General features: G+C 54.7%; 18 non-coding genes and 5 pseudogenes across 18 annotated transcripts; all 23 read right to left on the reverse strand.

Annotated features, from left to right (window-relative positions):
• Positions 1-274: 274 nt before the first annotated feature.
• Positions 275-393, reverse strand: LOC126163998 (5S ribosomal RNA; annotated as a pseudogene).
• An 841-nt stretch (positions 394-1,234) lies between these two features.
• On the reverse strand, positions 1,235-1,353 carry LOC126163977 (5S ribosomal RNA). The gene has a single exon (XR_007535395.1). It is a non-coding gene; the product is annotated as a 5S ribosomal RNA (ribosomal RNA).
• An 857-nt stretch (positions 1,354-2,210) lies between these two features.
• On the reverse strand, positions 2,211-2,329 carry LOC126164285 (5S ribosomal RNA). The gene has a single exon (XR_007535430.1). It is a non-coding gene; the product is annotated as a 5S ribosomal RNA (ribosomal RNA).
• An 851-nt stretch (positions 2,330-3,180) lies between these two features.
• Positions 3,181-3,299, reverse strand: LOC126163967 (5S ribosomal RNA). The gene has a single exon (XR_007535386.1). It is a non-coding gene; the product is annotated as a 5S ribosomal RNA (ribosomal RNA).
• An 833-nt stretch (positions 3,300-4,132) lies between these two features.
• On the reverse strand, positions 4,133-4,251 carry LOC126163940 (5S ribosomal RNA). The gene has a single exon (XR_007535360.1). It is a non-coding gene; the product is annotated as a 5S ribosomal RNA (ribosomal RNA).
• An 857-nt stretch (positions 4,252-5,108) lies between these two features.
• Positions 5,109-5,227, reverse strand: LOC126163262 (5S ribosomal RNA). The gene has a single exon (XR_007535182.1). It is a non-coding gene; the product is annotated as a 5S ribosomal RNA (ribosomal RNA).
• An 851-nt stretch (positions 5,228-6,078) lies between these two features.
• On the reverse strand, positions 6,079-6,197 carry LOC126163964 (5S ribosomal RNA). The gene has a single exon (XR_007535383.1). It is a non-coding gene; the product is annotated as a 5S ribosomal RNA (ribosomal RNA).
• An 845-nt stretch (positions 6,198-7,042) lies between these two features.
• Positions 7,043-7,161, reverse strand: LOC126164337 (5S ribosomal RNA). Its single transcript, XR_007535435.1, has one exon. It is a non-coding gene; the product is annotated as a 5S ribosomal RNA (ribosomal RNA).
• An 852-nt stretch (positions 7,162-8,013) lies between these two features.
• LOC126163965 (5S ribosomal RNA) lies at positions 8,014-8,132 on the reverse strand. Its single transcript, XR_007535384.1, has one exon. It is a non-coding gene; the product is annotated as a 5S ribosomal RNA (ribosomal RNA).
• Positions 8,133-8,976: 844 nt separating this feature from the next.
• On the reverse strand, positions 8,977-9,095 carry LOC126163999 (5S ribosomal RNA; annotated as a pseudogene).
• An 851-nt stretch (positions 9,096-9,946) lies between these two features.
• Positions 9,947-10,065, reverse strand: LOC126163966 (5S ribosomal RNA). The gene has a single exon (XR_007535385.1). It is a non-coding gene; the product is annotated as a 5S ribosomal RNA (ribosomal RNA).
• Positions 10,066-10,909: 844 nt separating this feature from the next.
• On the reverse strand, positions 10,910-11,028 carry LOC126164000 (5S ribosomal RNA; annotated as a pseudogene).
• Positions 11,029-11,870: 842 nt separating this feature from the next.
• LOC126163478 (5S ribosomal RNA) lies at positions 11,871-11,989 on the reverse strand. Its single transcript, XR_007535261.1, has one exon. It is a non-coding gene; the product is annotated as a 5S ribosomal RNA (ribosomal RNA).
• An 851-nt stretch (positions 11,990-12,840) lies between these two features.
• LOC126163946 (5S ribosomal RNA) lies at positions 12,841-12,959 on the reverse strand. The gene has a single exon (XR_007535366.1). It is a non-coding gene; the product is annotated as a 5S ribosomal RNA (ribosomal RNA).
• An 844-nt stretch (positions 12,960-13,803) lies between these two features.
• Positions 13,804-13,922, reverse strand: LOC126164002 (5S ribosomal RNA; annotated as a pseudogene).
• An 842-nt stretch (positions 13,923-14,764) lies between these two features.
• Positions 14,765-14,883, reverse strand: LOC126163593 (5S ribosomal RNA). The gene has a single exon (XR_007535273.1). It is a non-coding gene; the product is annotated as a 5S ribosomal RNA (ribosomal RNA).
• Positions 14,884-15,734: 851 nt separating this feature from the next.
• Positions 15,735-15,853, reverse strand: LOC126163947 (5S ribosomal RNA). The gene has a single exon (XR_007535367.1). It is a non-coding gene; the product is annotated as a 5S ribosomal RNA (ribosomal RNA).
• An 844-nt stretch (positions 15,854-16,697) lies between these two features.
• LOC126164003 (5S ribosomal RNA) lies at positions 16,698-16,816 on the reverse strand (annotated as a pseudogene).
• Positions 16,817-17,657: 841 nt separating this feature from the next.
• LOC126163978 (5S ribosomal RNA) lies at positions 17,658-17,776 on the reverse strand. The gene has a single exon (XR_007535396.1). It is a non-coding gene; the product is annotated as a 5S ribosomal RNA (ribosomal RNA).
• An 857-nt stretch (positions 17,777-18,633) lies between these two features.
• LOC126163708 (5S ribosomal RNA) lies at positions 18,634-18,752 on the reverse strand. The gene has a single exon (XR_007535286.1). It is a non-coding gene; the product is annotated as a 5S ribosomal RNA (ribosomal RNA).
• An 851-nt stretch (positions 18,753-19,603) lies between these two features.
• On the reverse strand, positions 19,604-19,722 carry LOC126163969 (5S ribosomal RNA). Its single transcript, XR_007535388.1, has one exon. It is a non-coding gene; the product is annotated as a 5S ribosomal RNA (ribosomal RNA).
• An 832-nt stretch (positions 19,723-20,554) lies between these two features.
• LOC126163941 (5S ribosomal RNA) lies at positions 20,555-20,673 on the reverse strand. The gene has a single exon (XR_007535361.1). It is a non-coding gene; the product is annotated as a 5S ribosomal RNA (ribosomal RNA).
• An 857-nt stretch (positions 20,674-21,530) lies between these two features.
• LOC126163912 (5S ribosomal RNA) lies at positions 21,531-21,649 on the reverse strand. Its single transcript, XR_007535333.1, has one exon. It is a non-coding gene; the product is annotated as a 5S ribosomal RNA (ribosomal RNA).
• Between the last annotated feature and the right edge of the window lie 256 nt (positions 21,650-21,905).

Raw genomic sequence — 21,905 nt, forward strand, 5'->3', positions numbered from 1 at the left:
TCGTGGTTACAAATCAAATTTGGAACTCTACACTCCTACACAACAATAGGCGGTGACGTATTTCAGAAATCACCTTCCGATTCGTACTGTTTTGTCGTTTTCAAAGTCGTCTTGGCAAACTTGGTTAGCACATTCTCCCTCAAACTGAGTTAATTACTGCATTTTCGTACCATTACAGTAGTTTAAAAGGCTTAAGGAAGCATCTTTGTCACAACAGAAAGGTAGTTTGAAAATTGGGCTTGCGACATAACAAAAAAAAAAAAAACAGGAAGGGAGCCAGCAGCACCCGGGTTTCCCAGGCGGTCACCCATCCAAGTACTAGCCGGGCCCGATGATGCTTAACTTCGGTGATGGGACGAGATCCGGTGTATTCATCATGGTATGGCCTTTGGCGCTCATCTAATGTAGGAGCACGGCAGAATTCTCGTTCGGCTTTTCTCCCAACACACAAAATGTTAGTTTTCGGCCGCATTTGACGAAAGCGCTTCCTTCCGCAACCGCCAGTTCCTCGAGGACGGCGCGGAGAGGCGCGCCCGGCGTCCCAGCAGAGTGACGGCCGAATTGGCGGGCGCACCGCCGCGTGTGTGAGACGCACTGCTGCTCGTTGCACCCCCTGTCATTCGCTGGGCGCGTGCAGCCTTCGACACTAGCGGAGGACGCATCTTGTCCCTGGTGTTCAGCGGAGGGCCTGTGCGGGGTGTGGCAGTGTCGTGCTGGAGGGCCCACTGGTAGCGATGTGGGCTTCCTCGCCTCGCCTCGCCTCGCCTCACACCAGGTGTCTGCGTAGTTTGCAGTGCATTCGCACCATTCCTATCCCTGTCCCTGTCCCCGTCCCGACTTGTCCCGACTTTGCTCGACTGCCGCTCGCTGCCGCTCGGGTCGTGGTCCATATGACAGCGCAAGCACGACAAACGTCTGCGGGACGAGACGAGACGAGACGAGACGAGACGACTAAGGAATAAATTCGTGGTTACAAATCAAATTTGTAACTCTACACTCCTACACAACAATAGGCGGTGACGTATTTCAGAAATCACCTGCCGATTCGTACTGTTTTTTCGTTTTCAAAGTCTTCTTGGCAAACTTGGTTAGCACATTCTCCCTCAAACTGAGTTAATTACTGCATTTTCGTACCATTACAGTAGTTTAAAACGCTTAAGGAAGCATCTTTGTCACAACAGAAAGGTAGTTTGAAAATTGGGCTGGCGACATAACAAAAGAAAAACAGGAAGGGAGCCAGCAGCACCCGGGTTTTCCAGGCGGTCACCCATCCAAGTACTAGCCGGGCCCGATGTTGCTTAACTTCGGTGATCGGACGAGAACCAGTGTATTCATCATGGTATGGCCGTTGGCGCTCAACTAATGTAAGAGTACGGCAGAATTCGCGTTCGGCTTTTCTCCCAACACACAAAATGTTAGTTTTCGGCCGCATTTGACGAAAGCGCTTCCTTCCGCAACCGCCAGTTCCTCGAGGACGGCGCGGGGAGGCGCGCCCGGCGTCCCAGCAGAGTGACGGCCGAATTGGCGGGCGCACCGCCGCGTGTGTGAGACGCACTGCTGCTCGTTGCACCCCCTGTCATTCGCTGGGCGCGTGCAGCCTTCGACACTAGCGGAAGGCGCATCTTGTCCCTGGTGTTCAGCGGAGGGCCTGTGCGGGGTGTGGCAGTGTCGTGCTGGAGGGCCCACTGGTAGCGATGTGGGCTTCCTCGCCGCGCCTCGCTTCGCCTCGCCTCGCCTCGCCTCACACCAGGTGTCTGCGTAGTTTGCAGTGCATTCGCACCATTCCTATCCCTGTCCCTGTCCCCGTCCCGACTTGTCCCGACTTTGCTCGACTGCTGCTCGCTGCCGCTCGGGTCGTGGTCCATATGACAGCGCAAGCACGACAAACGTCTGCGGGTCGAGACGAGACAAGACGAGACGAGACGACTAAGGAATAAATTCGTGGTTACAAATCAAATTTGGAACTCAACACACCTACACAACAATAGGCGGTGACGTATTTCAGAAATCACCTGCCGATTCGTACTGTTTTGTCGTTTTCAAAGTCTTCTTGGCAAACTTGGTTAGCACATTCTCCCTCAAACTGAGTTAATTACTGCATTTTCGTACCATTACAGTAGTTTAAAAGGCTTAAGGAAGCATCTTTGTCACAACAGAAAGGTAGTTTGAAAATTGGGCTGGCGACATAACTAAAAAAAAAACGGGAAGGGAGCCAACAGCACCCGGGTTTCCCAGGCGGTCACCCATCCAAGTACTAGCCGGGCCCGATGATGCTTAACTTCGGTGATCGGACGAGAACCGGTGTATTCATCATGGTATGGCCGTTGGCGCTCATCTAATGTAGGAGCACGGCAGAATTCGCGTTCGGCTTTTCTCCCAACACACAAAATGTTAGTTTTCGGCCGCATTTGACGAAAGCGCTTCCTTCCGCAACCGCCACTTCCTCGAGGACGGCGCTGGGAGGCGCGCCCGGCGTCCCAGCAGAGTGACGGCCGAATTGGCGGGCGCACCGCCGCGTGTGTGAGACGCACTGCTGCTCGTTGCACCCCCTGTAATTCGCTGGGCACGTTCAGCTTTCGACACTAGCGGAGGATGCAACTTTTCCCTGGTGTTCAGCGGAGGGCCTGTGCGGGGTGTGGCAGTGTCGTGCTGGAGGGCCCACTGGTAGCGATGTGGGCTTCCTCGCCGCGCCTCGCCTCGCCTCGCCTCGCCTCACACCAGGTGTCTGCGTTGTTTGCAGTGCATTCGCACCATTCCTATCCCTGTCCCTGTCCCCGTCCCGACTTGTCCCGACTTTGCTCGACTGCCGCTCGCTGCCGCTCGGGTCGTGGTCCATATGACAGCGCAAGCACGACAAACGTCTGCGGGACGAGACGAGACGAGACGAGACGAGACGACTAAGGAATAAATTCGTGGTTACAAATCAAATTTGTAACTCTACACTCCTACACAACAATAGGCGGTGACGTATTTCAGAAATCACCTGCCGATTCGTACTGTTTTTTCGTTTTCAAAGTCTTCTTGGCAAACTTGGTTAGCACATTCTCCCTCAAACTGAGTTAATTACTGCATTTTCGTACCATTACAGTAGTTTAAAACGCTTAAGGAAGCATCTTTGTCACAACAGAAAGGTAGTTTGAAAATTGGGCTGGCGACATAACAAAAGAAAAACAGGAAGGGAGCCAGCAGCACCCGGGTTTTCCAGGCGGTCACCCATCCAAGTACTAGCCGGGCCCGATGTTGCTTAACTTCGGTGATCGGACGAGAACCGGTGTATTCATCATGGTATGGCCGTTGGCGCTCAACTAATGTAAGAGTACGGCAGAATTCGCGTTCGGCTTTTCTCCCAACACACAAAATGTTAGTTTTCGGCCGCATTTGACGAAAGCGCTTCCTTCCGCAACCGCCAGTTCCTCGAGGACGGCGCGGGGAGGCGCGCCCGGCGTCCCAGCAGAGTGACGGCCGAATTGGCGGGCGCACCGCCGCGTGTGTGAGACGCACTGCTGCTCGTTGCACCCCCTGTCATTCGCTGGGCGCGTGCAGCCTTCGACACTAGCGGAAGGCGCATCTTGTCCCTGGTGTTCAGCGGAGGGCCTGTGCGGGGTGTGGCAGTGTCGTGCTGGAGGGCCCAATGGTAGCGATATGGGCTTCCTCGCCTCGCCTCGCCTCGCCTCACACCAGGTGTCTGCGTAGTTTGCAGTGCATTCGCACCATTCCTATCCCTGTCCCTGTCCCCGTCCCGACTTGTCCCGACTTTGCACGACTGCCGCTCGCTGCCGCTCGGGTCGTGGTCCATATGACAGCGCAAGCACGACAAACGTCTGCGGGACGAGACGAGACGAGACGACTAAGGAATAAATTCGTGGTTACAAAACAAATTTGGAACTCTACACTCCTACACAACAATAGGCGGTGACGTATTTCAGAAATCACCTGCCGATTCGTACTGTTTTGTCGTTTTCAAAGTCTTCTTGGCAAACTTGGTTAGCACATTCTCCCTCAAACTGAGTTAATTACTGCATTTTCGTACCATTACAGTAGTTTAAAAGGCTTAAGGAAGCATCTTTGTCACAACAGAAAGGTAGTTTGAAAATTGGGCTGGCGACGTAACAAAAAAAAAAAACGGGAAGGGAGCCAACAGCACCCGGGTTTCCCAGGCGGTCACCCATCCAAGTACTAGCCGGGCCCGATGATGCTTAACTTCGGTGATGGGACGAGAACCGGTGTATTCATCATGGTATGGCCGTTGGCGCTCATCTAATGTAGGAGCACGGCAGAATTCGCGTTCGGCTTTTCTCCCAACACACAAAATGTTAGTTTTCGGCCGCATTTGACGAAAGCGCTTCCTTCCGCAACCGCCAGTTCCTCGAGGACGGCGCTGGGAGGCGCGCCCGGCGTCCCAGCAGAGTGACGGCCGAATTGGCGGGCGCACCGCCGCGTGTGTGAGACGCACTGCTGCTCGTTGCACCCCCTGTCATTCGCTGGGCACGTTCAGCCTTCGACACTAGCGGAGGACGCATCTTTTCCCTGGTGTTCAGCGGAGGGCCTGTGCGGGGTGTGGCAGTGTCGTGCTGGAGGGCCCACTGGTAGCGATGTGGGCTTCCTCGCCGCGCCTCGCTTCGCCTCGCCTCGCCTCGCCTCACACCAGGTGTCTGCGTAGTTTGCAGTGCATTCGCACCATTCCTATCCCTGTCCCTGTCCCCGTCCCGACTTGTCCCGACTTTGCTCGACTGCTGCTCGCTGCCGCTCGGGTCGTGGTCCATATGACAGCGCAAGCACGACAAACGTCTGCGGGTCGAGACGAGACAAGACGAGACGAGACGACTAAGGAATAAATTCGTGGTTACAAATCAAATTTGGAACTCAACACACCTACACAACAATAGGCGGTGACGTATTTCAGAAATCACCTGCCGATTCGTACTGTTTTGTCGTTTTCAAAGTCTTCTTGGCAAACTTGGTTAGCACATTCTCCCTCAAACTGAGTTAATTACTGCATTTTCGTACCATTACAGTAGTTTAAAAGGCTTAAGGAAGCATCTTTGTCACAACAGAAAGGTAGTTTGAAAATTGGGCTGGCGACATAACTAAAAAAAAAACGGGAAGGGAGCCAACAGCACCCGGGTTTCCCAGGCGGTCACCCATCCAAGTACTAGCCGGGCCCGATGATGCTTAACTTCGGTGATCGGACGAGAACCGGTGTATTCATCATGGTATGGCCGTTGGCGCTCATCTAATGTAGGAGCACGGCAGAATTCGCGTTCGGCTTTTCTCCCAACACACAAAATGTTAGTTTTCGGCCGCATTTGACGAAAGCGCTTCCTTCCGCAACCGCCACTTCCTCGAGGACGGCGCTGGGAGGAGCGCCCGGCGTCCCAGCAGAGTGACGGCCGAATTGGCGGGCGCACCGCCGCGTGTGTGAGACGCACTGCTGCTCGTTGCACCCCCTGTAATTCGCTGGGCACGTTCAGCTTTCGACACTAGCGGAGGACGCAACTTTTCCCTGGTGTTCAGCGGAGGGCCTGTGCGGGGTGTGGCAGTGTCGTGCTGGAGGGCCCACTGGTAGCGATGTGGGCTTCCTCGCCGCGCCTCGCCTCGCCTCGCCTCGCCTCACACCAGGTGTCTGCGTTGTTTGCAGTGCATTCGCACCATTCCTATCCCTGTCCCTGTCCCCGTCCCGACTTGTCCCGACTTTGCTCGACTGCCGCTCGCTGCCGCTCGGGTCGTGGTCCATATGACAGCGCAAGCACGACAAACGTCTGCGGGTCGAGACGAGAAAAGACGAGACGAGACGACTAAGGAATAAATTCGTGGTTACAAATCAAATTTGGAACTCAACACACCTACACAACAATAGGCGGTGACGTATTTCAGAAATCACCTGCCGATTCGTACTGTTTTGTCGTTTTCAAAGTCTTCTTGGCAAACTTGGTTAGCACATTCTCCCTCAAACTGAGTTAATTACTGCATTTTCGTACCATTACAGTAGTTTAAAAGGCTTAAGGAAGCATCTTTGTCACAACAGAAAGGTAGTTTGAAAATTGGGCTGGCGACATAACAAAAAAAAAACAGGAAGGGAGCCTACATCACCCGGGTTTCCCAGGCGGTCACCCATCCAAGTACTAGCCGGGCCCGATGATGCTTGACTTCGGTGATCGGACGAGAACCGGTGAATTCATCATGGTATGGCCGTTGGCGCTCATCTAATGTAGGAGCACGGCAGAATTCGCATTCGGCTTTTCTCCCAACACACAAAATGTTAGTTTTCGGCCGCATTTGACGAAAGCGCTTCCTTCCGCAACCGCCAGTTCCTCGAGGACGGCGCGGGGAGGCGCGCCCGGCGTCCCAGCAGAGTGACGGCCGAATTGGCGGGCGCACCGCCGCGTGTGTGAGACGCACTGCTGCTCGTTGCACCCCCTGTCATTCGCTGGGCGCGTGCAGCCTTCGACACTAGCGGAGGACGCATCTTGTCCCTGGTGTTCAGCGGAGGGCCTGTGCGGGGTGTGGCAGTGTCGTGCTGGAGGGCCCACTGGTAGCGATGTGGGCTTCCTCGCCTCGCCTCGCCTCGCCTCACACCAGGTGTCTGCGTAGTTTGCAGTGCATTCGCACCATTCCTATCCCTGTCCCTGTCCCCGTCCCGACTTGTCCCGACTATGCTCGACTGCCGCTCGCTGCCGCTCGGGTCGTGGTCCATATGACAGCGCAAGCACGACAAACGTCTGCGGGACGAGACGAGACGAGACGAGACGAGACGACTAAGGAATAAATTCGTGGTTACAAATCAAATTTGGAACTCTACACTCCTACACAACAATAGGCGGTGACGTATTTTAGAAATCACCTTCCGATTCGTACTGTTTTGTCGTTTTCAAAGTCGTCTTGGCAAACTTGGTTAGCACATTCTCCCTCAAACTGAGTTAATTACTGCATTTTCGTACCATTACAGTAGTTTAAAAGGCTTAAGGAAGCATCTTTGTCACAACAGAAAGGTAGTTTGAAAATTGGGCTGGCGACATAACAAAAAAAAAAAAAACAGGAAGGGAGCCAGCAGCACCCGGGTTTCCCAGGCGGTCACCCATCCAAGTACTAGCCGGGCCCGATGATGCTTAACTTCGGTGATCGGACGAGAACCGGTGTATTCATCATGGTATGGCCGTTGGCGCTCATCTAATGTAGGAGCACGGCAGAATTCGCGTTCGGCTTTTCTCCCAACACACAAAATGTTAGTTTTCGGCCGCATTTGACGAAAGCGCTTCCTTCCGCAACCGCCACTTCCTCGAGGACGGCGCTGGGAGGAGCGCCCGGCGTCCCAGCAGAGTGACGGCCGAATTGGCGGGCGCACCGCCGCGTGTGTGAGACGCACTGCTGCTCGTTGCACCCCCTGTAATTCGCTGGGCACGTTCAGCTTTCGACACTAGCGGAGGACGCAACTTTTCCCTGGTGTTCAGCGGAGGGCCTGTGCGGGGTGTGGCAGTGTCGTGCTGGAGGGCCCACTGGTAGCGATGTGGGCTTCCTCGCCGCGCCTCGCCTCGCCTCGCCTCGCCTCACACCAGGTGTCTGCGTTGTTTGCAGTGCATTCGCACCATTCCTATCCCTGTCCCTGTCCCCGTCCCGACTTGTCCCGACTTTGCTCGACTGCCGCTCGCTGCCGCTCGGGTCGTGGTCCATATGACAGCGCAAGCACGACAAACGTCTGCGGGTCGAGACGAGAAAAGACGAGACGAGACGACTAAGGAATAAATTCGTGGTTACAAATCAAATTTGGAACTCAACACACCTACACAACAATAGGCGGTGACGTATTTCAGAAATCACCTGCCGATTCGTACTGTTTTGTCGTTTTCAAAGTCTTCTTGGCAAACTTGGTTAGCACATTCTCCCTCAAACTGAGTTAATTACTGCATTTTCGTACCATTACAGTAGTTTAAAAGGCTTAAGGAAGCATCTTTGTCACAACAGAAAGGTAGTTTGAAAATTGGGCTGGCGACATAACAAAAAAAAAAACAGGAAGGGAGCCTACATCACCCGGGTTTCCCAGGCGGTCACCCATCCAAGTACTAGCCGGGCCCGATGATGCTTGACTTCGGTGATCGGACGAGAACCGGTGAATTCATCATGGTATGGCCGTTGGCGCTCATCTAATGTAGGAGCACGGCAGAATTCGCGTTCGGCTTTTCTCCCAACACAGAAAATGTTAGTTTTCGGCCGCATTTGACGAAAGCGCTTCCTTCCGCAACCGCCAGTTCCTCGAGGACGGCGCGGGGAGGCGCGCCCGGCGTCCCAGCAGAGTGACGGCCGAATTGGCGGGCGCACCGCCGCGTGTGTGAGACGCACTGCTGCTCGTTGCACCCCCTGTCATTTGCTGGGCGCGTGCAGCCTTCGACACTAGCGGAGGACGCATCTTGTCCCTGGTGTTCAGCGGAGGGCCTGTGCGGGGTGTGGCAGTGTCGTGCTGGAGGGCCCACTGGTAGCGATGTGGGCTTCCTCGCCTCGCCTCGCCTCGCCTCACACCAGGTGTCTGCGTAGTTTGCAGTGCATTCGCACCATTCCTATCCCTGTCCCTGTCCCCGTCCCGACTTGTCCCGACTATGCTCGACTGCCGCTCGCTGCCGCTCGGGTCGTGGTCCATATGACAGCGCAAGCACGACAAACGTCTGCGGGACGAGACGAGACGAGACGAGACGAGACGACTAAGGAATAAATTCGTGGTTACAAATCAAATTTGGAACTCTACACTCCTACACAACAATAGGCGGTGACGTATTTCAGAAATCACCTTCCGATTCGTACTGTTTTGTCGTTTTCAAAGTCGTCTTGGCAAACTTGGTTAGCACATTCTCCCTCAAACTGAGTTATTTACTGCATTTTCGTACCATTACAGTAGTTTAAAAGGCTTAAGGAAGCATCTTTGTCACAACAGAAAGGTAGTTTGAAAATTGGGCTGGCGACATAACAAAAAACAAAAAACAGGAAGGGAGCCAGCAGCACCCGGGTTTCCCAGGCGGTCACCCATCCAAGTACTAGCCGGGCCCGATGATGCTTAACTTCGGTGATGGGACGAGATCCGGTGTATTCATCATGGTATGGCCTTTGGCGCTCATCTAATGTAGGAGCACGGCAGAATTCTCGTTCGGCTTTTCTCCCAACACACAAAATGTTAGTTTTCGGCCGCATTTGACGAAAGCGCTTCCTTCCGCAACCGCCAGTTCCTCGAGGACGGCGCGGAGAGGCGCGCCCGGCGTCCCAGCAGAGTGACGGCCGAATTGGCGGGCGCACCGCCGCGTGTGTGAGACGCACTGCTGCTCGTTGCACCCCCTGTCATTCGCTGGGCGCGTGCAGCCTTCGACACTAGCGGAGGACGCATCTTGTCCCTGGTGTTCAGCGGAGGGCCTGTGCGGGGTGTGGCAGTGTCGTGCTGGAGGGCCCACTGGTAGCGATGTGGGCTTCCTCGCCGCGCCTCGCCTCGCCTCGCCTCGCCTCACACCAGGTGTCTGCGTTGTTTGCAGTGCATTCGCACCATTCCTATCCCTGTCCCTGTCCCCGTCCCGACTTGTCCCGACTTTGCTCGACTGCCGCTCGCTGCCGCTCGGGTCGTGGTCCATATGACAGCGCAAGCACGACAAACGTCTGCGGGTCGAGACGAGAAAAGACGAGACGAGACGACTAAGGAATAAATTCGTGGTTACAAATCAAATTTGGAACTCAACACACCTACACAACAATAGGCGGTGACGTATTTCAGAAATCACCTGCCGATTCGTACTGTTTTGTCGTTTTCAAAGTCTTCTTGGCAAACTTGGTTGGCACATTCTCCCTCAAACTGAGTTAATTACTGCATTTTCGTACCATTACAGTAGTTTAAAAGGCTTAAGGAAGCATCTTTGTCACAACAGAAAGGTAGTTTGAAAATTGGGCTGGCGACATAACAAAAAAAAAACAGGAAGGGAGCCTACATCACCCGGGTTTCCCAGGCGGTCACCCATCCAAGTACTAGCCGGGCCCGAAGATGCTTAACTTCGGTGATCGGACGAGAACCGGTGAATTCATCATGGTATGGCCGTTGGCGCTCATCTAATGTAGGAGCACGGCAGAATTCGCGTTCGGCTTTTCTCCCAACACAGAAACTGTTAGTTTTCGGCCGCATTTGACGAAAGCGCTTCCTTCCGCAACCGCCAGTTCCTCGAGGACGGCGCGGGGAGGCGCGCCCGGCGTCCCAGCAGAGTGACGGCCGAATTGGCGGGCGCACCGCCGCGTGTGTGAGACGCACTGCTGCTCGTTGCACCCCCTGTCATTCGCTGGGCGCGTGCAGCCTTCGACACTAGCGGAGGACGCATCTTGTCCCTGGTGTTCAGCGGAGGGCCTGTGCGGGGTGTGGCAGTGTCGTGCTGGAGGGCCCACTGGTAGCGATGTGGGCTTCCTCGCCTCGCCTCGCCTCGCCTCACACCAGGTGTCTGCGTAGTTTGCAGGGCATTCGCACCATTCCTATCCCTGTCCCTGTCCCCGTCCCGACTTGTCCCGACTATGCTCGACTGCCGCTCGCTGCCGCTCGGGTCGTGGTCCATATGACAGCGCAAGCACGACAAACGTCTGCGGGACGAGACGAGACGAGACGAGACGAGACGACTAAGGAATAAATTCGTGGTTACAAATCAAATTTGGAACTCTACACTCCTACACAACAATAGGCGGTGACGTATTTCAGAAATCACCTTCCGATTCGTACTGTATTGTCGTTTTCAAAGTCGTCTTGGCAAACTTGGTTAGCACATTCTCCCTCAAACTGAGTTAATTACTGCATTTTCGTACCATTACAGTAGTTTAAAAGGCTTAAGGAAGCATCTTTGTCACAACAGAAAGGTAGTTTGAAAATTGGGCTGGCGACATAACAAAAAAAAAAAAACAGGAAGGGAGCCAGCAGCACCCGGGTTTCCCAGGCGGTCACCCATCCAAGTACTAGCCGGGCCCGATGATGCTTAACTTCGGTGATGGGACGAGATCCGGTGTATTCATCATGGTATGGCCTTTGGCGCTCATCTAATGTAGGAGCACGGCAGAATTCTCGTTCGGCTTTTCTCCCAACACACAAAATGTTAGTTTTCGGCCGCATTTGACGAAAGCGCTTCCTTCCGCAACCGCCAGTTCCTCGAGGACGGCGCGGAGAGGCGCGCCCGGCGTCCCAGCAGAGTGACGGCCGAATTGGCGGGCGCACCGCCGCGTGTGTGAGACGCACTGCTGCTCGTTGCACCCCCTGTCATTCGCTGGGCGCGTGCAGCCTTCGACACTAGCGGAGGACGCATCTTGTCCCTGGTGTTCAGCGGAGGGCCTGTGCGGGGTGTGGCAGTGTCGTGCTGGAGGGCCCACTGGTAGCGATGTGGGCTTCCTCGCCTCGCCTCGCCTCGCCTCACACCAGGTGTCTGCGTAGTTTGCAGTGCATTCGCACCATTCCTATCCCTGTCCCTGTCCCCGTCCCGACTTGTCCCGACTTTGCTCGACTGCTGCTCGCTGCCGCTCGGGTCGTGGTCCATATGACAGCGCAAGCACGACAAACGTCTGCGGGTCGAGACGAGACAAGACGAGACGAGACGACTAAGGAATAAATTCGTGGTTACAAATCAAATTTGGAACTCAACACACCTACACAACAATAGGCGGTGACGTATTTCAGAAATCACCTGCCGATTCGTACTGTTTTGTCGTTTTCAAAGTCTTCTTGGCAAACTTGGTTAGCACATTCTCCCTCAAACTGAGTTAATTACTGCATTTTCGTACCATTACAGTAGTTTAAAAGGCTTAAGGAAGCATCTTTGTCACAACAGAAAGGTAGTTTGAAAATTGGGCTGGCGACATAACTAAAAAAAAAACGGGAAGGGAGCCAACAGCACCCGGGTTTCCCAGGCGGTCACCCATCCAAGTACTAGCCGGGCCCGATGATGCTTAACTTCGGTGATCGGACGAGAACCGGTGTATTCATCATGGTATGGCCGTTGGCGCTCATCTAATGTAGGAGCACGGCAGAATTCGCGTTCGGCTTTTCTCCCAACACACAAAATGTTAGTTTTCGGCCGCATTTGACGAAAGCGCTTCCTTCCGCAACCGCCACTTCCTCGAGGACGGCGCTGGGAGGCGCGCCCGGCGTCCCAGCAGAGTGACGGCCGAATTGGCGGGCGCACCGCCGCGTGTGTGAGACGCACTGCTGCTCGTTGCACCCCCTGTAATTCGCTGGGCACGTTCAGCTTTCGACACTAGCGGAGGACGCAACTTTTCCCTGGTGTTCAGCGGAGGGCCTGTGCGGGGTGTGGCAGTGTCGTGCTGGAGGGCCCACTGGTAGCGATGTGGGCTTCCTCGCCGCGCCTCGCCTCGCCTCGCCTCGCCTCACACCAGGTGTCTGCGTTGTTTGCAGTGCATTCGCACCATTCCTATCCCTGTCCCTGTCCCCGTCCCGACTTGTCCCGACTTTGCTCGACTGCCGCTCGCTGCCGCTCGGGTCGTGGTCCATATGACAGCGCAAGCACGACAAACGTCTGCGGGTCGAGACGAGAAAAGACGAGACGAGACGACTAAGGAATAAATTCGTGGTTACAAATCAAATTTGGAACTCAACACACCTACACAACAATAGGCGGTGACGTATTTCAGAAATCACCTGCCGATTCGTACTGTTTTGTCGTTTTCAAAGTCTTCTTGGCAAACTTGGTTGGCACATTCTCCCTCAAACTGAGTTAATTACTGCATTTTCGTACCATTACAGTAGTTTAAAAGGCTTAAGGAAGCATCTTTGTCACAACAGAAAGGTAGTTTGAAAATTGGGCTGGCGACATAACAAAAAAAAAACAGGAAGGGAGCCTACATCACCCGGGTTTCCCAGGCGGTCACCCATCCAAGTACTAGCCGGGCCCGATGATGCTTAACTTCGGTGATCGGACGAGAACCGGTGAATTCATCATGGTATGGCCGTTGGCGCTCATCTAATGTAGGAGCACGGCAGAATTCGCGTTCGGCTTTTCTCCCAACACAGAAAATGTTAGTTTTCGGCCGCATTTGACGAAAGCGCTTCCTTCCGCAACCGCCAGTTCCTCGAGGACGGCGCGGGGAGGCGCGCCCGGCGTCCCAGCAGAGTGACGGCCGAATTGGCGGGCGCACCGCCGCGTGTGTGAGACGCACTGCTGCTCGTTGCACCCCCTGTCATTCGCTGGGCGCGTGCAGCCTTCGACACTAGCGGAGGACGCATCTTGTCCCTGGTGTTCAGCGGAGGGCCTGTGCGGGGTGTGGCAGTGTCGTGCTGGAGGGCCCACTGGTAGCGATGTGGGCTTCCTCGCCTCGCCTCGCCTCGCCTCACACCAGGTGTCTGCGTAGTTTGCAGTGCATTCGCACCATTCCTATCCCTGTCCCTGTCCCCGTCCCGACTTGTCCCGACTATGCTCGACTGCCGCTCGCTGCCGCTCGGGTCGTGGTCCATATGACAGCGCAAGCACGACAAACGTCTGCGGGACGAGACGAGACGAGACGAGACGAGACGACTAAGGAATAAATTCGTGGTTACAAATCAAATTTGGAACTCTACACTCCTACACAACAATAGGCGGTGACGTATTTCAGAAATCACCTTCCGATTCGTACTGTTTTGTCGTTTTCAAAGTCGTCTTGGCAAACTTGGTTAGCACATTCTCCCTCAAACTGAGTTAATTACTGCATTTTCGTACCATTACAGTAGTTTAAAAGGCTTAAGGAAGCATCTTTGTCACAACAGAAAGGTAGTTTGAAAATTGGGCTGGCGACATAACAAAAAAAAAAAAACAGGAAGGGAGCCAGCAGCACCCGGGTTTCCCAGGCGGTCACCCATCCAAGTACTAGCCGGGCCCGATGATGCTTAACTTCGGTGATGGGACGAGATCCGGTGTATTCATCATGGTATGGCCTTTGGCGCTCATCTAATGTAGGAGCACGGCAGAATTCTCGTTCGGCTTTTCTCCCAACACACAAAATGTTAGTTTTCGGCCGCATTTGACGAAAGCGCTTCCTTCCGCAACCGCCAGTTCCTCGAGGACGGCGCGGAGAGGCGCGCCCGGCGTCCCAGCAGAGTGACGGCCGAATTGGCGGGCGCACCGCCGCGTGTGTGAGACGCACTGCTGCTCGTTGCACCCCCTGTCATTCGCTGGGCGCGTGCAGCCTTCGACACTAGCGGAGGACGCATCTTGTCCCTGGTGTTCAGCGGAGGGCCTGTGCGGGGTGTGGCAGTGTCGTGCTGGAGGGCCCACTGGTAGCGATGTGGGCTTCCTCGCCTCGCCTCGCCTCGCCTCACACCAGGTGTCTGTGTAGTTTGCAGTGCATTCGCACCATTCCTATCCCTGTCCCTGTCCCCGTCCCGACTTGTCCCGACTTTGCTCGACTGCTGCTCGCTGCCGCTCGGGTCGTGGTCCATATGACAGCGCAAGCACGACAAACGTCTGCGGGTCGAGACGAGACAAGACGAGACGAGACGACTAAGGAATAAATTCGTGGTTACAAATCAAATTTGGAACTCAACACACCTACACAACAATAGGCGGTGACGTATTTCAGAAATCACCTGCCGATTCGTACTGTTTTGTCGTTTTCAAAGTCTTCTTGGCAAACTTGGTTAGCACATTCTCCCTCAAACTGAGTTAATTACTGCATTTTCGTACCATTACAGTAGTTTAAAAGGCTTAAGGAAGCATCTTTGTCACAACAGAAAGGTAGTTTGAAAATTGGGCTGGCGACATAACTAAAAAAAAAACGGGAAGGGAGCCAACAGCACCCGGGTTTCCCAGGCGGTCACCCATCCAAGTACTAGCCGGGCCCGATGATGCTTAACTTCGGTGATCGGACGAGAACCGGTGTATTCATCATGGTATGGCCGTTGGCGCTCATCTAATGTAGGAGCACGGCAGAATTCGCGTTCGGCTTTTCTCCCAACACACAAAATGTTAGTTTTCGGCCGCATTTGACGAAAGCGCTTCCTTCCGCAACCGCCACTTCCTCGAGGACGGCGCTGGGAGGCGCGCCCGGCGTCCCAGCAGAGTGACGGCCGAATTGGCGGGCGCACCGCCGCGTGTGTGAGACGCACTGCTGCTCGTTGCACCCCCTGTAATTCGCTGGGCACGTTCAGCTTTCGACACTAGCGGAGGACGCAACTTTTCCCTGGTGTTCAGCGGAGGGCCTGTGCGGGGTGTGGCAGTGTCGTGCTGGAGGGCCCACTGGTAGCGATGTGGGCTTCCTCGCCGCGCCTCGCCTCGCCTCGCCTCGCCTCACACCAGGTGTCTGCGTTGTTTGCAGTGCATTCGCACCATTCCTATCCCTGTCCCTGTCCCCGTCCCGACTTGTCCCGACTTTGCTCGACTGCCGCTCGCTGCCGCTCGGGTCGTGGTCCATATGACAGCGCAAGCACGACAAACGTCTGCGGGTCGAGACGAGAAAAGACGAGACGAGACGACTAAGGAATAAATTCGTGGTTACAAATCAAATTTGGAACTCAACACACCTACACAACAATAGGCGGTGACGTATTTCAGAAATCACCTGCCGATTCGTACTGTTTTGTCGTTTTCAAAGTCTTCTTGGCAAACTTGGTTGGCACATTCTCCCTCAAACTGAGTTAATTACTGCATTTTCGTACCATTACAGTAGTTTAAAAGGCTTAAGGAAGCATCTTTGTCACAACAGAAAGGTAGTTTGAAAATTGGGCTGGCGACATAACAAAAAAAAAACAGGAAGGGAGCCTACATCACCCGGGTTTCCCAGGCGGTCACCCATCCAAGTACTAGCCGGGCCCGATGATGCTTAACTTCGGTGATCGGACGAGAACCGGTGAATTCATCATGGTATGGCCGTTGGCGCTCATCTAATGTAGGAGCACGGCAGAATTCGCGTTCGGCTTTTCTCCCAACACAGAAAATGTTAGTTTTCGGCCGCATTTGACGAAAGCGCTTCCTTCCGCAACCGCCAGTTCCTCGAGGACGGCGCGGGGAGGCGCGCCCGGCGTCCCAGCAGAGTGACGGCCGAATTGGCGGGCGCACCGCCGCGTGTGTGAGACGCACTGCTGCTCGTTGCACCCCCTGTCATTCGCTGGGCGCGTGCAGCCTTCGACACTAGCGGAGGACGCATCTTGTCCCTGGTGTTCAGCGGAGGGCCTGTGCGGGGTGTGGCAGTGTCGTGCTGGAGGGCCCACTGGTAGCGATGTGGGCTTCCTCGCCTCGCCTCGCCTCGCCTCACACCAGGTGTCTGCGTAGTTTGCAGTGCATTCGCACCATTCCTATCCCTGTCCCTGTCCCCGTCCCGACTTGTCCCGACTATGCTCGACTGCCGCTCGCTGCCGCTCGGGTCGTGGTCCATATGACAGCGCAAGCACGACAAACGTCTGCGGGACGAGACGAGACGAGACGAGACGAGACGACTAAGGAATAAATTCGTGGTTACAAATCAAATTTGGAACTCTACACTCCTACACAACAATAGGCGGTGACGTATTTCAGAAATCACCTTCCGATTCGTACTGTTTTGTCGTTTTCAAAGTCGTCTTGGCAAACTTGGTTAGCACATTCTCCCTCAAACTGAGTTAATTACTGCATTTTCGTACCATTACAGTAGTTTAAAAGGCTTAAGGAAGCATCTTTGTCACAACAGAAAGGTAGTTTGAAAATTGGGCTGGCGACATAACAAAAAAAAAAAAACAGGAAGGGAGCCAGCAGCACCCGGGTTTCCCAGGCGGTCACCCATCCAAGTACTAGCCGGGCCCGATGATGCTTAACTTCGGTGATGGGACGAGATCCGGTGTATTCATCATGGTATGGCCTTTGGCGCTCATCTAATGTAGGAGCACGGCAGAATTCTCGTTCGGCTTTTCTCCCAACACACAAAATGTTAGTTTTCGGCCGCATTTGACGAAAGCGCTTCCTTCCGCAACCGCCAGTTCCTCGAGGACGGCGCGGAGAGGCGCGCCCGGCGTCCCAGCAGAGTGACGGCCGAATTGGCGGGCGCACCGCCGCGTGTGTGAGACGCACTGCTGCTCGTTGCACCCCCTGTCATTCGCTGGGCGCGTGCAGCCTTCGACACTAGCGGAGGACGCATCTTGTCCCTGGTGTTCAGCGGAGGGCCTGTGCGGGGTGTGGCAGTGTCGTGCTGGAGGGCCCACTGGTAGCGATGTGGGCTTCCTCGCCTCGCCTCGCCTCGCCTCACACCAGGTGTCTGCGTAGTTTGCAGTGCATTCGCACCATTCCTATCCCTGTCCCTGTCCCCGTCCCGACTTGTCCCGACTTTGATCGACTGCCGCTCGCTGCCGCTCGGGTCGTGGTCCATATGACAGCGCAAGCACGACAAACGTCTGCGGGACGAGACGAGACGAGACGAGACGAGACGACTAAGGAATAAATTCGTGGTTACAAATCAAATTTGTAACTCTACACTCCTACACAACAATAGGCGGTGACGTATTTCAGAAATCACCTGCCGATTCGTACTGTTTTTTCGTTTTCAAAGTCTTCTTGGCAAACTTGGTTAGCACATTCTCCCTCAAACTGAGTTAATTACTGCATTTTCGTACCATTACAGTAGTTTAAAACGCTTAAGAAAGCATCTTTGTCACAACAGAAAGGTAGTTTGAAAATTGGGCTGGCGACATAACAAAAGAAAAACAGGAAGGGAGCCAGCAGCACCCGGGTTTTCCAGGCGGTCACCCATCCAAGTACTAGCCGGGCCCGATGTTGCTTAACTTCGGTGATCGGACGAGAACCAGTGTATTCATCATGGTATGGCCGTTGGCGCTCAACTAATGTAAGAGTACGGCAGAATTCGCGTTCGGCTTTTCTCCCAACACACAAAATGTTAGTTTTCGGCCGCATTTGACGAAAGCGCTTCCTTCCGCAACCGCCAGTTCCTCGAGGACGGCGCGGGGAGGCGCGCCCGGCGTCCCAGCAGAGTGACGGCCGAATTGGCGGGCGCACCGCCGCGTGTGTGAGACGCACTGCTGCTCGTTGCACCCCCTGTCATTCGCTGGGCGCGTGCAGCCTTCGACACTAGCGGAAGGCGCATCTTGTCCCTGGTGTTCAGCGGAGGGCCTGTGCGGGGTGTGGCAGTGTCGTGCTGGAGGGCCCACTGGTAGCGATGTGGGCTTCCTCGCCGCGCCTCGCTTCGCCTCGCCTCGCCTCGCCTCACACCAGGTGTCTGCGTAGTTTGCAGTGCATTCGCACCATTCCTATCCCTGTCCCTGTCCCCGTCCCGACTTGTCCCGACTTTGCTCGACTGCTGCTCGCTGCCGCTCGGGTCGTGGTCCATATGACAGCGCAAGCACGACAAACGTCTGCGGGTCGAGACGAGACAAGACGAGACGAGACGACTAAGGAATAAATTCGTGGTTACAAATCAAATTTGGAACTCAACACACCTACACAACAATAGGCGGTGACGTATTTCAGAAATCACCTGCCGATTCGTACTGTTTTGTCGTTTTCAAAGTCTTCTTGGCAAACTTGGTTAGCACATTCTCCCTCAAACTGAGTTAATTACTGCATTTTCGTACCATTACAGTAGTTTAAAAGGCTTAAGGAAGCATCTTTGTCACAACAGAAAGGTAGTTTGAAAATTGGGCTGGCGACATAACTAAAAAAAAAACGGGAAGGGAGCCAACAGCACCCGGGTTTCCCAGGCGGTCACCCATCCAAGTACTAGCCGGGCCCGATGATGCTTAACTTCGGTGATCGGACGAGAACCGGTGTATTCATCATGGTATGGCCGTTGGCGCTCATCTAATGTAGGAGCACGGCAGAATTCGCGTTCGGCTTTTCTCCCAACACACAAAATGTTAGTTTTCGGCCGCATTTGACGAAAGCGCTTCCTTCCGCAACCGCCACTTCCTCGAGGACGGCGCTGGGAGGCGCGCCCGGCGTCCCAGCAGAGTGACGGCCGAATTGGCGGGCGCACCGCCGCGTGTGTGAGACGCACTGCTGCTCGTTGCACCCCCTGTAATTCGCTGGGCACGTTCAGCTTTCGACACTAGCGGAGGACGCAACTTTTCCCTGGTGTTCAGCGGAGGGCCTGTGCGGGGTGTGGCAGTGTCGTGCTGGAGGGCCCACTGGTAGCGATGTGGGCTTCCTCGCCGCGCCTCGCCTCGCCTCGCCTCGCCTCACACCAGGTGTCTGCGTTGTTTGCAGTGCATTCGCACCATTCCTATCCCTGTCCCTGTCCCCGTCCCGACTTGTCCCGACTTTGCTCGACTGCCGCTCGCTGCCGCTCGGGTCGTGGTCCATATGACAGCGCAAGCACGACAAACGTCTGCGGGACGAGACGAGACGAGACGAGACGAGACGACTAAGGAATAAATTCGTGGTTACAAATCAAATTTGTAACTCTACACTCCTACACAACAATAGGCGGTGACGTATTTCAGAAATCACCTGCCGATTCGTACTGTTTTTTCGTTTTCAAAGTCTTCTTGGCAAACTTGGTTAGCACATTCTCCCTCAAACTGAGTTAATTACTGCATTTTCGTACCATTACAGTAGTTTAAAACGCTTAAGGAAGCATCTTTGTCACAACAGAAAGGTAGTTTGAAAATTGGGCTGGCGACATAACAAAAGAAAAACAGGAAGGGAGCCAGCAGCACCCGGGTTTTCCAGGCGGTCACCCATCCAAGTACTAGCCGGGCCCGATGTTGCTTAACTTCGGTGATCGGACGAGAACCGGTGTATTCATCATGGTATGGCCGTTGGCGCTCAACTAATGTAAGAGTACGGCAGAATTCGCGTTCGGCTTTTCTCCCAACACACAAAATGTTAGTTTTCGGCCGCATTTGACGAAAGCGCTTCCTTCCGCAACCGCCAGTTCCTCGAGGACGGCGCGGGGAGGCGCGCCCGGCGTCCCAGCAGAGTGACGGCCGAATTGGCGGGCGCACCGCCGCGTGTGTGAGACGCACTGCTGCTCGTTGCACCCCCTGTCATTCGCTGGGCGCGTGCAGCCTTCGACACTAGCGGAAGGCGCATCTTGTCCCTGGTGTTCAGCGGAGGGCCTGTGCGGGGTGTGGCAGTGTCGTGCTGGAGGGCCCAATGGTAGCGATATGGGCTTCCTCGCCTCGCCTCGCCTCGCCTCACACCAGGTGTCTGCGTAGTTTGCAGTGCATTCGCACCATTCCTATCCCTGTCCCTGTCCCCGTCCCGACTTGTCCCGACTTTGCACGACTGCCGCTCGCTGCCGCTCGGGTCGTGGTCCATATGACAGCGCAAGCACGACAAACGTCTGCGGGACGAGACGAGACGAGACGACTAAGGAATAAATTCGTGGTTACAAAACAAATTTGGAACTCTACACTCCTACACAACAATAGGCGGTGACGTATTTCAGGAATCACCTGCCGATTCGTACTGTTTTGTCGTTTTCAAAGTCTTCTTGGCAAACTTGGTTAGCACATTCTCCCTCAAACTGAGTTAATTACTGCATTTTCGTACCATTACAGTAGTTTAAAAGGCTTAAGGAAGCATCTTTGTCACAACAGAAAGGTAGTTTGAAAATTGGGCTGGCGACGTAACAAAAAAAAAAACGGGAAGGGAGCCAACAGCACCCGGGTTTCCCAGGCGGTCACCCATCCAAGTACTAGCCGGGCCCGATGATGCTTAACTTCGGTGATGGGACGAGAACCGGTGTATTCATCATGGTATGGCCGTTGGCGCTCATCTAATGTAGGAGCACGGCAGAATTCGCGTTCGGCTTTTCTCCCAACACACAAAATGTTAGTTTTCGGCCGCATTTGACGAAAGCGCTTCCTTCCGCAACCGCCAGTTCCTCGAGGACGGCGCTGGGAGGCGCGCCCGGCGTCCCAGCAGAGTGACGGCCGAATTGGCGGGCGCACCGCCGCGTGTGTGAGACGCACTGCTGCTCGTTGCACCCCCTGTCATTCGCTGGGCACGTTCAGCCTTCGACACTAGCGGAGGACGCATCTTTTCCCTGGTGTTCAGCGGAGGGCCTGTGCGGGGTGTGGCAGTGTCGTGCTGGAGGGCCCACTGGTAGCGATGTGGGCTTCCTCGCCGCGCCTCGCTTCGCCTCGCCTCGCCTCGCCTCACACCAGGTGTCTGCGTAGTTTGCAGTGCATTCGCACCATTCCTATCCCTGTCCCTGTCCCCGTCCCGACTTGTCCCGACTTTGCTCGACTGCTGCTCGCTGCCGCTCGGGTCGTGGTCCATATGACAGCGCAAGCACGACAAACGTCTGCGGGTCGAGACAAGACAAGACGAGACGAGACGACTAAGGAATAAATTCGTGGTTACAAATCAAATTTGGAACTCAACACACCTACACAACAATAGGCGGTGACGTATTTCGGAAATCACCTGCCGATTCGTACTGTTTTGTCGTTTTCAAAGTCTTCTTGGCAAACTTGGTTAGCACATTCTCCCTCAAACTGAGTTAATTACTGCATTTTCGTACCATTACAGTAGTTTAAAAGGCTTAAGGAAGCATCTTTGTCACAACAGAAAGGTAGTTTGAAAATTGGGCTGGCGACATAACAAAAAAAAAAACAGGAAGGGAGCCAACATCACCCGGGTTTCCCAGGCGGTCACCCATCCAAGTACTAGCCGGGCCCGATGATGCTTAACTTCGGTGATCGGACGAGAACCGGTGAATTCATCATGGTATGGCCGTTGGCGCTCATCTAATGTAGGAGCACGGCAGAATTCGCTTTCGGCTTTTCTCCCAACACAGAAAATGTTAGTTTTCGGCCGCATTTGACGAAAGCGCTTCCTTCCGCAACCGCCAGTTCCTCGAGGACGGCGCGGGGAGGCGCGCCCGGCGTCCCAGCAGAGTGACGGCCGAACTGGCGGGCGCACCGCCGCGTGTGTGAGACGCACTGCTGCTCGTTGCACCCCCTGTCATTCGCTGGGCGCGTGCAGCCTTCGACACTA

This window comes from Schistocerca cancellata, chromosome 2, assembly GCF_023864275.1.
Source record: "Schistocerca cancellata isolate TAMUIC-IGC-003103 chromosome 2, iqSchCanc2.1, whole genome shotgun sequence".
Lineage (NCBI taxonomy): Eukaryota > Metazoa > Arthropoda > Insecta > Orthoptera > Acrididae > Schistocerca > Schistocerca cancellata.